This window comes from Pinus tabuliformis, chromosome 5_2, assembly GCF_031772625.1.
Source record: "Pinus tabuliformis cultivar Carrire ecotype Pingquan chromosome 5_2, CPIR1, whole genome shotgun sequence".
Lineage (NCBI taxonomy): Eukaryota > Viridiplantae > Streptophyta > Pinopsida > Pinales > Pinaceae > Pinus > Pinus tabuliformis.
The window spans coordinates 274,248,915-274,261,950 of record NC_142306.1 but is presented as its reverse complement, the minus strand read 5'-3'; the positions used below and the strand labels follow the sequence as shown (position 1 = coordinate 274,261,950).

The 13,036-nt window shown below is 36.7% G+C and overlaps 1 pseudogene; it reads left to right on the top strand.

Annotated features, from left to right (window-relative positions):
* Positions 1-12,191, top strand: part of LOC149158579 (serine/threonine-protein phosphatase BSL3 pseudogene) — a 171,343-nt pseudogene extending 159,152 nt beyond the window's left edge.
* The last annotated feature ends 845 nt before the right edge of the window (positions 12,192-13,036 follow it).

Sequence of the window (13,036 nt, the reverse complement as noted above, 5' to 3'; positions counted from 1 at the left end):
CAAAGGGAAGGATAAATTAGTGTTCAAATTGAAGAAGAGTTTGAATGGCCTAAAATAGGCTTCAAGGTAGTAGTATCTAAAATTTGACAGGTTTATGTATGAACAAGGTTATACTAGATGTCAATATGACCATTGTGTTTATCTTAAAAAGAAAAATGATGGCAGTTATATTATATTTCTATTGTATATAGATGACATGCTTGTTGCAAGGTCTAATATGTAGGAAATAAACATGCTCAAAAGAAAATTGGCAAATTCATTTGTAATGAAGGATTTGGGTGTTGCAAAACAAATCCTTGGTATGAGAATAAATAGAGACTAGAAAAATAACGAATTAACATGGTCTCAGAGTGAGTACATAGAAAAGGTGTTTGGATTATTTTATATGTAGAGTGAAAAATAGTTAGTACATCTTTGGCTAGCCATTCCAAACTAAGGAGATGTATCCTGAGACCCAGGAAGAGATGGATTATATGTGTAAAGTTCCATATAAATAAACAGTGGGAATCTTAATGTATGAAATGGTCTATACAAGGCTTGATATTACACATGCAGTGGGATTTTTAAGTAGGTATATGAAAAATCCAAGAAAAGAGCATTGGATGGTAGTGAAGTGGATTCTCATGATTTAAGAGGTACCACAAATCAAGTATTATGCTTTGATGGTTCAAAAATTTCTCTACAGTGATATGTTGATGCAGATATGTTAGGTGATAGAGATAACATGAGGAGAACCATATGGTATGTGTTTACTGTAGGTGGAACAATTATCAGTTGGGTTTCAAAATTTCAAAACATTGTTGCACTTTCAACAATGGAAGAAGAGTATGTTGTTGCTACAGAGGCTAGTAAAGATATGATTTGTTTACGAAGGTTTATGGATGAACTGGGATCTTGCAAAGAAATCAACTTTTCATTCCAACACTAAACATATACGACTCCAGTACCATTTCATATGGACAGTGTTAGAAGATGGATATTTGAAGCTAGAAAAGGTACAAACTAGAAAGAATCCTATAGATATGTTAACAAAATTTGTAACAAGGGAGAAATTGAGATTTTGCTCAATTTCAATTAAAATTCAAGTATGATGGTTAAGATGAGAAATAACCAGGTCCAAGTGGAGGCATTGTCCAACAAGTGAAGCAACGATGGGTTTTATATAATCAGTCTCCAAGTGAGATTGTTGGGTGTGGAGCCTGATTCATAGGTCTCAGCCGCGTTATACCATGGTTCCTAAATGGGGTGGAAACGACACCACCCATATGATAGTTTGAGGGGTTTCCAGGGGGGTATTGCAGTTTTTTATTATTATTTTGAGTGCGCGAGAGAAAGAGAGAGAGGAGGTTGTGTGAGAGCGAAGTGGAAATTACAGGGAATATGTTGTAGGTTGTATATATTCATTTTGTTGGATAATATAAAAGGAAGGATTGTTTCTCTAAGGGCATCGATCAAATTGGGTGAACCATATATATCTGTGTCTCTCTTTTTTATATGTTTTTGTATTTATGTTTCCACAATATTTTATGTATTTCATTGCTCCATTAATTAATATATAGCAAGATGAAGCTCCTCAATGTTGTTCTAGATTGATCTAAGCTCTCTGATGTTGATGTGGGTCATATATTTGGCTCCCCACTGATGTTTCCCATGTGGTGTCATTTGGATCCACACTAGAAGAGATTCTAAGTGGTAGTAGTGGCTCCCTGATGGATAGAGGGTGGTAGATTGATCTCCCCTCCAATGTCAAATTATAATACTTTAAGATTCAAGAATGTTCAGCATATGAGCAGACACAATCAATATATAAGCATTAATAAGCAAGATATGAATCAAGATGAACATTGATGATATGTGATGATGAGATACCTGATATTGGATATGATTTTATGACAGGATACACATGACATGATGTTGGCGGAATCCTCCCTAGTTGAGAGGGAGTGTTAATATTGGAAACTAGGCCCAAATTCCACATTTTACAACTCATTTTATGGATATGATGATTTCATTAAATTCCCATTTTCGAGAGGACCAAAATCGACCTAAAGATCATCAAATTTGGACAAGGGAAAGTGCATTTTTGAATTATAATCCCACATGTGCATATTTGATCAGGTCGGCCCTAAAGCAAATTGGACACCCTTGGAAGTCTATAAACACAAGTGACCACCTCATTTGGATATCATAATGGATCATTCTTCGATTTTCTTTCTTGTTTCTGGCTCACACAGGTCTGAGGCAGATTCACAGAGAAATGGGTTCGCAGGAAGGTGAAATTGTAGGGTTTGAAGTTCACACATATTTTTCTAGGGGTTTCTTTCTCAGTCACATGCTTACCAAAGGAAAAAAAATGTGTTCACAAGAAGGTGAAATTGTAGGGTCTGAACCTCACGCATATTTTTCTAGGGTTTTTTTTCTCATTCATAAGCTTACCAAAGGACAGATTCAACTAGTTGTTGGCTTGCATGTTCAAGGGATTGACTAAAAGCTCCCAACCACTCACATGCCCACTTCCTCCCTATGATTGGGACCTGAAGTAGCATTTTTATTTTGACCAGAAGGTTCAGCAGTTGACTGCTAACAGTGACAGTGGATTATAGGCTTCTGATGTAATTTGTTGAGTATTAGCATTGTTTGGCTCATTTCATGAATATCTTTTAGTTTATGTTGTTGGACAGTTGTATGGATGAAGATATGGATCATTGTACTCTCTTTTTTTGAATCATTCAATGGAAATCTAATAAGAAGAAGAATTTGAAAGGGTTTTCCCCATACTAGGCTTTTCCTTGGTTTCCAACCAATCCTAGTGTCTCTATGTGTGAATGAATTTCTTCTATTGTTACTTTATGTTTTGTTGCATTGATGATGATGATATTGTTCTTTCTAAATAGTTGCATATTTTATTGAATAATGATGTAAATATGAATAATGTTCTAATTTTATGGGATGAATTTAATGTATAAATGAAAAAATGCAATTATCAAAGCAAAGAACAATCTAACTCCAAGAAAAATTAATAGTACTTCCTTTTATATTATCTAATAATATGAAGGGATACAACCTAGAACATGTAGAAATTCTCACTATAGATCACCTGATAATGCAATATACTAAAGAAAAATACTTTATCTACTTCTACAAACAAACTTGCGGAAGCTTAATCAATTTTGAGAAAGATCAAATAGAACACATATAACAGAGAAGAAGAAATCATACACATGAAACATAGAAGAATACTCCGAGGAAAGCCTTAGCTAAAAACCCCGCTATCTGTATTATCATACAAGTGGAAATATCTCAGGATTACAGAAAGCTTTAGCTCATAAGTTATCTAACTCTCAGTAGAATCCCTCACTATTGCTCATAGCCAGAATAGACAACACATATGCCTTCCTTTAGTCCTCCAAGCCTCCTATTTCCTTGTGCAGTTTCTCCTAGGTCCTCCAACTACGACTTGTGTGCTTCTCACCTCACACACAACACTGACCTTTGAAATAACTACGCAATCCTGAAGGAGATGATTCCTTCTACATGGATGAGTTTCCTATATAGGAAAATTCCTCGAACTTACAGTACATTGTCCCTTACTTTAATCTCAATTGGGTCTCTGTCTGAAAGACATGCATGAGTTATTTATGACAATTATATAGAGAACACTAGTTGCATGCATGCATGCATTAACTGACTGAACTTACAATTAGTTCCTCAAACTCTTTGGAACCAATTTAACTGGACTTAACTCAGTTAACTGAGCTAAATAATTACAACTCAAATACAACTCATCCTTATCTCCTTAATTAAGGGATAACTTCCTCAATCAAAGGGATAATTGTTGCATGTCTTCACAGAGACTTCATGTTTGAATTTCTCCAACTAATTAACTCAAGATGAATTAATTAATTACTTTTCAAATAGCTCGTGAGATTAAATTAAAATTTTAATTATCAGTTTTGATTCAAGGACAAATCAAAACTGGAATATATCCCGAAATGCTATTTATAGCAATGTTATTTTTAGCATTTCTATTTTTTGCTATTTCCAATAGAGTTGGAGTATATCCTAAAATGCTATTTATAACAATGTTATTTTTAGCATGTTGCTATTTTCAACACTCCCTCTCAACAAGAAAGGCATTCAACTCGAACCTAAACTTGAACCTTTGGAATGTTTTGCGTGCAACACTTCTCTCAAGTGTTGTTTCTCCAACAACTCTAGGAAAACAAAAATATCCAACCTGAATCAAAATGATGGCTTTGTCATCGAAGTCTCTAACTGCTATTGCCTCTGTCAACTAAAAACTATGCACCTATGTGCCCTTCAGTATTTGACTGCTCTAGCTTTTCTCACTTTGATCTCTAACTGCATCAATCACACTGATTCCTCCTACTACATCTGTGCTGCTGCTCGTCCTTTCTCCCAACACTGCATCCACACTGCAGCTCCTCTCATCATGTTGCATCATGTTGCCCACTACTACACTACTACTCAGTTACTAAGAAGTAAGTAACTGATCTCCCAACTGTCCTCCCTGTTGGGCTAGAAACACCCTCTAATGCTGAAGCTCCCTCTATCGCTGACAAGTTCTCCCTCTTTGACCTCTGCACTACTACAATAACTCCTTGCATCTCGCACCATTGCACACCTCTCTGTGAAACCCTACATTCGTGCAACATTCTTGTGCCTCTCGCAATGCTGCAACCTGATAGCTCTGCGCTATCTTGGGACTCTTGCATTGTAGCTCTCTCTGCTGCTCCATCCACATCCATCTCTACCCACTCATCCAGTCTTGCTACTCCTCATCGGGGCTCTCGTAGCAAGGTCTAATCAAATAGGCTGGGTACCTCAAGGATCCTACCCCTATTTCAACCTTATTGGGACTATCACTTCACATCGCCCCACCTCACACTTGGAGGTATGGATGCATGTGATCCCTCTGCCACTTGGCTTGAAATTTACCCCTACTAGAGGTCTTTGCATGAGTGCATGCCTCCACTCAGTCTCCTCTCGGCTTCTCCAATTACAACTACTCCACAACCTCTTGAACCTACTTCACCAATTATGGCTCCTCCACAATTGTCTGAGACTTCTTCTAGCGCTGCATGTTGAGAGGTAATGTACTCTCCCTCTCAACCACCAAGTCTCTAACATTTTCCTTGCTCCTGAAGGTCTTCCATGCATCTTTAACCTCAAGAGCATACAGGTTCTGTACCCGTGAACCGATCTGTTTCACCTAAAGCGTGGTGATGTGTCTAAGGAAAAACTTTCCCTTACTGAAGACAACATCATAGCCTTTGTCCTCCACCATCATGATCGATACCAAGTTCTTCTTCAGTCCTGGCACATAGTTCACATCTGTCAAGGTGATGTGAGCTCCATGCTCCATCTAGAAAGCAATACTACCTTCACCTGAAACACAGTACCTTTCATCATCACCCATCTCTATGAGTATCTTGAGGTCTTTCTCCTCCAAGGTACTAAACAAACTCTTATCGTCAGTCATGTGGAATGAGGCTCCACTGTCAAGAAACCAACCACAACCCATCATCGATGAAACCATGCATGCAATGAGGGTAAAATCCAATTCGAACTCAGAGGCCAATGGCTCACCTTAATATCCTTCCAAGGATCCCTTATTGGATTTATTCAATGGACAATTAGTTGCATAATGGCCCACCTCATGACAATCAAATTATCACAGTTTAGATTTGTCAATCTTCTTCCCACCATGAGAAGAACTCGATTTATTACGATAATCCTTCTCCTTCCCTTTCCTTGCCTTACTGGCTAAGGCTAGATTTTCTTCATCATCCTTGGATGAAGAACCATCTTTGGTGCTCCTCCTAATCTCCTCCTGCATGAGATTCAACCACAGTCATTCCCAATCTGGTAGTTTCTCTCTTCCATTTATTGAGTCCTGGTAGCTATCCCAGCTCTTAGGAAGATCGAGGAGAGAAAGTCTCACCATATCATCATCAGTTGTCATGATTCCTACACTTCCAAGCTCATCTCTATAGGTGGTGAGCTTGTTCAAATATATAGAGATCGTGTCACCCTCTTCACACTTGATTTTCCGAAGCTTGTCTTTCAGTGCCAGCTTCCTCTGATCGTTGTTGTTATGATATATATCCTTCAATGTCTTCCACATTGAAAACGGTGTCTCCTTCCCATTGAGACTCAAGACAATATGGTCTCATACTCCCTCTAGAACGATCCTCCTCATTCTAGCCTCACATTTCTTCCATTCCGCCAATTCTTGGGCATTAGCTGCTGCTAGCTTGGGGACTCCTTGATCAATGAATTCCTTCAAACCGTTGTCCTCTAATACCACTTCCATGTGATCCTTCCAGGCTATATAATTCGAGCTGCCATCTAGGGCATACTCAAGTCTCAAACCATTGAACACCATTGGTGAACTTTGAGATGTGATAAGAATTCGATTTCTATAATTAAGAACTTCAACCTTCGAACTTCTCCCTTATTTGTATACTGTTCTCCGCTTTGACCACCTTTGCTCCGATACCATGTAGAAATTTCTCTATAGATTAGCTAGCTCTGATACCATGTAGAAATTCTCACTGTAGATCACTTGATAATGCAATATACTAAAGCAAAATACTTGGTCTACTTATACAAAAAAAAATTTGGAAGCTTAATTGATTTTGAGCAAGATCAAATAGAACACATAACAGAGAAGAAGAAATCATACACATGAAACACAAAAGAATACTCTAGGGAAAGCCTCAGCTAAAAACCATGCTATCTGTATTATCATACAAGTGGAAATATCTCAGGATTACACAAAGCTTTAGCTCACAAGCTATCTAGCTCTCAATATAATCCCTCATTGCTGCTCATAGAAAGAATATACAACACATATGCCTTCCTTCAGTCCTCCAAGCCTCCTATTTCCTTGCACAGTTTCTCTTGGGTCCTCCAGCTGTAACCTGTGTGATTCTCACCTCACACATAACACTGACCTCTAAAATAATTGCGCAATCTTGAAGGAGATGATTCCTTCTACATGGATGAGTTTCCTATATAGGAAAATTCGTCCAACTGATAGTACAATGTCCCTTCCTTTAATATCAACTAGGTCTCTATCTGAAATGACATGCATGAGTTATTTATGATAGAATATTCAGTTATCTAGAGAACACTAGTTACATGCATCCATGCATTAACTGACTAAACTCACAATTAGTTCCTCAAGCTGTTTGGAACTAATTTAACTAGACTTAACTTAGTTAACTGAGCTAACTAATTACAACTCAGATACAACTCATCCGTATCTCCTTAATTAAGGGATAACTATTGCATGTATTCACAATGACTTCATGTTTGAATTTCTCCAACTAATTAACTCAAGATGAATCAATTAATTATTTTTCAAACAGCTGGTGAGACTAAATTCGAATTTTAATTCTCATTTTTGATTCAAGGACAAATCAAAATTGGAATATATCCCGAAATTCTATTTATAGCAATGTTATTTTTAGCATTTCTATTTTTTTCTATTTCCAACAGAGTTGGAGTATATCTTAAAATGCTATTTATAGCAAAGCTATTTTTAGCATTTCTTGTTGCTATTTTCCACACTCCCTCTCAACAAGAAAGGCATTCAACTCGAACCCGATCCTGAACCTTTGGAATGTTTTGCATGCAACACTTCTCTCAAGTGTTGTTGCTCTAGCAACTCTAGGAACACAAAAATATCCAACCTGAATCAGAATGATGCCTCTGTCATCAAAGTCTCTGACTGCTATTTCCTCTGTTGACTGAAAACTTTGCACCTTTGTGCCCTTCAGTATCTGACTGCTCTAGCCTCTGTCACTTTGATCTCTGATTGCATCAATCACACTGATTCCTCCTATTGCATCCATGATGCTGCTGGTTCTTTCTCCTAGCACTGCATCTGCACTGCACCTCCTCTCATCATGTTGCATTGTGCTACCCACTGCTACACTGCAACTCAGTTACTAAGAAGTAAGTAACTGATCTCCCAACTGACCTCCCTGTTGGGCTAGAAATGCCCTCTATTGCTAAAGCTCCCTCTAACACTGAAAAGTTCTCCCTCTCTGACCTTTGCGCTACTGTAATAGCTCCTTGCATCTCACACTGTTGCACACCTCTCTGTGCCATCATGCACTGGTGCAACACTCCTGTGCCTCTCACATTATTATAGCCTACTAGCTCTATGTTGTCTTGGGACTCCTGTACTTTATCTCTCTGTCGATCCATCCGCATTCATCTCTACCCACTCAGCTAGTCCCACTACTCCTCATCAAGGCTCTCATAGCAAGGTCTAATCAAAGAGGCTAGGTACCTCAAGGATTGTACCACTATTTTAGTCTTCTTGGGACTATCACTTCACATCGCCCCACCTCACACCAAGAGGTATGGATGCATGTGATCCCTCCACCCACTTGCTCGAAATTTCCCCCTATTGGAGGTCTCTACATGAGTCAATGCCTCCACTCGATCTCCTCTTAGCTTCTCCAGTTGTGGCTGCTCCATAACCTCTTGAAGCTACTTCACCAATTGTGGCTCCTCCACAATTGTCTAAGACTTCTTCTGGCACTGCATGTTGAGAGGTAATGTACTCTCCCTCTCAACCACCAAGTCTCTAATAGTTTCCTTGCTCCTCAAGGCCTTTCATGCATCTTGAATTCAAGAGCATACATGTTTTGTACCAGTGAATCGGTCTGTTTCGCCTGAACCATGGTGATGTGTCTAAGGAAAACCTTTCCCTTACTGAAGACAACATTGTAGCCTTTGTCCTCCACCGTCGCGATCGATACCAAGTTCTTCTTCAGTCCTGGCACATACTTCACATCTATCAAGGTGATGTGAGCTCCATGCTCCCTCTGAAAAGCAATCGTACCTTCACCTAAAACACGGTACCTTTCATCGTCACCCATCTCTATGAGTATCTTGAGGTCTTTCTCCTCCAAGGTACTGAACGAACTCTTATCGCCCATTGTTGGGCTTCAAAATTGTCCTTATTTTCACTCCAATATTCCCCAATATCTTCACATTTTACCTTCATGTGACCTTCATTCCACCTCCACATCATTACATTTACCTCATTATTGGGTTATAACTATGTTTTTCCAAAGTTTATTAATTCTTAACATTTGTGGATTTATGGCTAAACTTTAGAAAATAATATGCTTATACTTATACCTAACAATTGGAATGAGTTTGTTGACATGTGTAGGTACAAAGGAAGCTTCCAGGACATCTTTATGTGGCCTTGAATGATCAAATTCGAATTTGATAAGATAAACCTCATGAAAAAGATCATGATCTCATGGAGAAGATCATGGACCTCATGGAGGAGATCATGGAGGATAGGGTTATGTGTCTAGATGGTTGAGAAATGTATGGAACTAAAGAGAGATTAGTGGATCATCATTATGAGTTTGTTATCTCATCCCATTGTATAAATAGGAGTACCTCCTCCTTTCCAAAGGGAGGACTGTTGGAGCATGTATCCAATTTATGATGGAATAGAATAAAGCTTCATTTTACATAAATTTCCATTTTATAGTTTTAGATATAAGTTGCCTTAATGTAGTATATGGAATAATTTGTCACTTTATTCTTAAGAGAATTGAGCTCACTCTAAAAGGATGAGAGAAACATTTTATTTCATATTAGATCTTATTTCATTTAATTGATTAGATGTTTGAGGATTTGTTTGTGATTGATGAATGAGTTTTAAATTAGAATCTTATCAGCATATGAGAGGACAACCAAGGGTCTAAGTTAGGCTCTTCCTCTATTTGATTTGCATGATAATTGAAATTCATTCTTTTGCTTTTATGTTTCAAGTATCATATGAGGGGATAACCAAGGGTCTAAATTAGGCTCTCTCTCCATTTGATTTGTATGATAATTGAAATTCATTCTTTTGCTTTTATGTTTCAAGTCATTTCATTTCTTATGCTTATGAATGAATCTTAGTTTAGTTTGGATTAGTATATGAGGGGACAATCAAGAGACTAAGTTAGTCTTTCTCTCTCTTTGAATCTGAACAACAATTAAAGTTCATTCTCTTGTCTTTATTTCAAGTTTCTGGTTTTATGTAATCAATGATTTCTCTATGATACTGTAGGGAAGGACAACCAAGACCTCCTTCATTAGGAGCCTCTTCCCTTGCATATTATATTGAATCGTAAATAATTTAGCTAGACATAGAGTTAGTTGCCTACTCCTGCATATATATTGCTGGCACCATCACAAGCTTACGAGTTTCCCTGGTTGATAATTTAATGAAAGCAATTTAAGCAAATAAATTGCCCAACATTTTGGCGCCGTTGCCGGGGATGGTGCTAAGGGATTAGGCATTAGGAATTTAATTCAGTACTAGTATTTTTCTTTAGAAAAACTAACTTGTGAGACCTGGTGACAGCAGGATCTTCACAAAGGAGTTCAAGTTTGAGTTTTCTGATGTTTTAGTATTTAGCTAGTTTTAAATTCAGTCTTTTTAAAAAACCCCCCTTGCATAAATAAAAACAAATCAATCGATTAGTATGCTCTCTTCCTGCGCTTCATGCGATCAGGAAGATCAGAAAATCTATTGATTTTGTTCAAATAAAAATACTCTTGCTGGATAACTAATCTGCAATATGACAATAAAGAATTTTGTGAATGAGAAAAAAAACATCTTTAAATTTTTAGATGAAATTTAGTTTTTTTAATTTTAGATTTAAAAATAAAAATTTCCACAAAATAATAATAATATATGTATCATATATATACATATTATTATTAAAAAAAAATAAAAATAAAAATTAACCATTTTCTTTGTTTCTGTTTTTTTAGATGTTTAAAAAAAACTAATCATTTTTTTTGTTTTTTAGATATTTAAAAAAAATGCAAAACATTAAATAAAAACAACATTAAAAAATAATAATAATAATGAAAAAAATAAAAAATTACTTTTTGGAAACTAACCATTTTCTAGAGATAGGTTCAATTTCATTATTTCTTTTGAAAACCGACCAATTTTTTTTTCCATCATTTCAATGTCATTCCAGGTCGGCAAGTAAGCTATGGAACACCTAAAAGTGCTAATGCAGCCAGAAAATTGTTGGACAGGCAGATGTCAATTAACAGTGTGCCTAATAAAATCTTAGCATATTTGTTAAAACCTCGTGGTTGGAAGCCTCCAGTGCGCCGGCAATTCTTCTTAGATTGCAATGAAATCGCTGAGCTTTGTGATCATGCAGAACGCATATTTTCACGTGAGCCAAGTGTTTTGCAAATCAGAGCCCCAGTAAAGATATTTGGGGACTTACATGGTCAGTTTGGGGATCTAATGCGTTTGTTTGATGAGTATGGTGCTCCATCAACAGCAGGAGATATAACGTATATCGACTATCTTTTTCTTGGGGATTATGTAGACAGAGGTCAACATAGTCTGGCTCTTAAGGTTGCGTATCCACACAATGTTCATTTGATCCGGGGAAATCATGAGGCTGCGGATATTAATGCACTTTTTGGGTTTCGAATTGAGTGCATTGAGCACATGGGTGAAAGGGATGGAATATGGGCATGGCATCGTATCAACCAATTATTTAATTGGTTGCCTCTAGCAGCACTTATTGAGAAAAAATAATCTGCATGCATGGCGGTATTGGAAGATCAATTAACCATGTTGAGCAGATTGAAAATTTGCAACGCCCTATAACTATGGAAGCAGGATCGGTAGTTCTCATGATTTGCTATGGAGAATAATAGTATGGAGGGTTTGCGACCAAATGCTAGAGGGCCTGGATTGGTTACATTTGGGTCTGATCGAGTGATGGAGTTTTGCAACCATAATGATCTACAGCTCATTGTACAAGCACATGAATGTGTAATGGATGGTTTTGAGCGTTTTGCCCAAGGCCATTTGATAACTCTTTTCTCTGCCACCAATTATTGCGGTACTGCAAATAAAGCAGGTGCAATCCTAGTTCTTGGCAGGGACCTTGTAAGTAGTCCCGAAACTAATTCATCCACTTCCTCCTGCGATCACATCGCCAGAAACATCAGGATTTCTTCCTGAAAATTTGGGATCTGCGTTATTTTCTCCTGATTTTGTGAAGAAAACAAGGATTTTCATTAACTTCAGAGGATTTTGTGAGGAAGCTGCCGTGACCGAGGCAGTAGCAAGCGGTTTCGAATTTCATTGTTATTAAAAACGACTACGTGGTCTTGAATGCCTACGATTTCGCCAGTGACTACGTGGTGCACAGCGATGGGTTGTACCTAAAATACGACATCTGCTATGTGGAATTTAACCGATGAGGGTTTGCATTTTCTGTTTACGGCATTGTGCCATGAAATTTTGATGCCTCTCGGTGGACTTTCGATGGGGCATTCTCAGATTATACGGTTCTATTGATTTCCTTTCAGAGAATTCTGCATTGATCTTCCACCGAACACTTATCACTTTCCACCGAACTTGCGGCGTGATTTTCTTTGGTTTCATTTGAGGGTTTGTGTTGGAACCGCAATTTCGGGGATGATGAAGAATAAATCTAAAGGATCATTATTGCAGATGGTTGTGAGCTCTACGGTTGTGAAACATTTTTGTTTACCGTTTGTTATTTTTTTAATTAGTTTTTTATTTATTATTTACAAATAAAAAATCTAAAAAATCAACATAAATAATAAATTAAAAACAATTGTTTTTAATTTGTTATTTAAATAAAAAATATATATTTTTTGCGTGTTGATTAAAAAAATAAAATAAAAAATAAGTAAACATTTCCTTTTTTATTTAATATTTTGGATAATAAAAAAAAAAAAAAATCAAAACAACACAAAACAATTTTCTTGTGATTTTCTTATTTTTATTTTATTTTTAATTAAAAAAAAAAACAAAAACAAAAAAAAACAAAAAAACTAACTTCATTTTAGTGATAGTTTATTTTTAGAATTTTTCTTTAGGTTTTAATAAATAAAATTTTGTTGATTTTACAATTTAAAAAAAAACTCAACTTAAATAATAAATTAAAAAATTTATGTTTTTAATTTATTG